The sequence below is a fragment of the Pundamilia nyererei genome, unplaced genomic scaffold (genome assembly GCF_000239375.1).
Source record: "Pundamilia nyererei isolate P.nyererei 1_Seehausen unplaced genomic scaffold, PunNye1.0 scaffold00051, whole genome shotgun sequence".
Taxonomy (NCBI): Eukaryota; Metazoa; Chordata; class Actinopteri; order Cichliformes; family Cichlidae; genus Pundamilia; species Pundamilia nyererei.
The window spans coordinates 1,910,935-1,912,922 of NW_005187452.1; the positions used below are offsets into that span (position 1 = coordinate 1,910,935).

Here is a 1,988-nt window from a genome sequence, read left to right on the forward strand (position 1 = left end):
CTATTCTATTCTATTCTATTCTATTCTATTCTAATACTCTCACTTAATACAAATTAAGTTTAGCTGGTTCAGTCCAAACATATAGTCTCTGAAAAGCTTTCTCATTAAACATGGTGAGCGCTCTCACAACCTTCGCAACCCTATTATTGCAAAACAAATGTACATAGCATACAAACAATGGTTACAGAAGAATTTCTAAACTACTGAAGGTTCCAGTAAACATTGTTGGGGCCATAATTCGGAAGTGGTGAGGACATCACCATAAACCAGCCATGGCCAAGTGGTCCCTGCAAGATTTCAGAGATCGAGTGAAATAAATTATCAAAAGATTTGTCAAAAAGCCAAAAGCCACTTGCTGGAGAGCTACAGAAAGACCTGGAAGCAGGAAGTACAATGGTTTCAAAGAAAACTATAAGTAATGCACTCAACTGCCATGGCCTGTGTGCACATTCACCACACAAGACTATTGCTAAAGAAAAAGCATGTTGAAGCTTTTCAAATTTTAAGGAACAAGATTTAGAGAAAAAGAACGGCTGTGAAATACACTCGTGTATAATCTGGCCAGATGAGACGAAAATTTTACTTTTTGGATCCCCTACTACATACATTGTTTGGAGGTCAAAAGGCACTGCATATCGTGGTGTGAGGCTCTTTTTCAGAGCGTCACTGGCATTCTTTATATGACTGAAAGAAGGCTAAATAGAAAAATGTATGGAGACATTCTAGATAAAAATCTGCTGCCATGGACCAGGATGATGAAGATGAAATAAGGGGGGTCCTTTCAGCAATACATTGATCCCAAATACACAGCCGAGGAAACTCTCAATGGGTTTCTGAAAAAGAAAATAAATCTGCTAGAATAGCCCAGCCAATCACCTGACCTGAATCCATCTTAAAATCAGTGGAAAGAAGCGAAGCTCAAAGTTCATCAAAGAGGCCCACAGAACTTCAGCATTTGAAGAGTGTTTGTGTGGAACAACGGGCCACACAAGACACCTCAAAGCTGTCATTACCAACAAAGTTGGTAATACTTTTGTTGAAGTATTAAATAGATTTTATTAAGCGTATTCAATACGGCTATGTCAGATAATTCATTCCTCTGTGGGGCATAGGCCAACATGCTATTAGTCACTTTCACCTTTCACAATAAATCCTCTCAATGTGCTAACAGCTGAGAAAAGACAGGAGACATGAGTAGAAACCACACAACACAGTACAGAGGGACATGTTAACGGGTGCCTGTGATGTGGTAGGAAAAATATCGATGCTTGCTTTAAATCTTCATATGTACATTTTTTATTTGTTATTTTTATTTTTTGTCGGGGGTGTTTGTTTTAATTTCAACCCAATTTCTCACTCTACACAAACACTGGGATTTCAGTAGCTGTTTTAAGTCGACTCGCCGCACCACGGCTACTGTTGTGGGCTTTATGCGCACGGTTCTGTCTTTCTAAAGAAATGTGAGTAGGACTGACTTCCCCTAATGTGGCGCAATATATCCTTCTATCGCTCCCATAACAGGAAGACTGTGAGACTCGGGCGTAAGCAGCGTTCGCGTACCCAGGATATAGACCGTAGCTGTGTATTTTCCATAGCAGAAAAATGCACTAAATCATCTTACAATGGATTCAAATAGGTAAACTGAATAACTTGGAGTTGTCTTTCTTACTGAATCCGTCATGTTTGTTGAAAGAAAAGATCTCTCTTTCCCTTTTTCTTTTCCAGACGAGTCTGCAACAGGATCTCTGTTATCTTCCTTCTTTTAGGGCACATCGTGACTGTTCCCTTTGGTATGTAGCTCGCAGTAAACGAATTAATTGTTGTGTGAAATCCTAAGGAGCCACAATTTATAATTTATGTTTCGTGCAGGAAATAATCAGACAACTAACTCCAGTCTTGACTGTACCAACGACTTTGACGAGCTGATGTTGTGTCAGCTGGAGCTACAAAACTGCACTGAGTACAGTTTGACTCTCCAGAGTGTAGAC

The 1,988-nt window shown here is 39.7% G+C and overlaps 1 protein-coding gene and 1 long non-coding RNA gene across 3 annotated transcripts in view; both read left to right on the forward strand.

Annotated features, from left to right (window-relative positions):
• The window catches only part of LOC102201325 (uncharacterized), a 16,207-nt gene that overhangs the window by 7,901 nt on the left and 6,318 nt on the right, over nt 1-1,988 (forward strand). The gene's annotated exons all lie outside the window — the stretch shown is intronic.
• Nucleotides 1,495-1,982, forward strand: LOC102201131 (uncharacterized). Its single transcript, XR_311731.1, has 3 exons — nt 1,495-1,636; nt 1,726-1,790; nt 1,870-1,982. It is a non-coding gene; the product is annotated as an uncharacterized LOC102201131 (long non-coding RNA).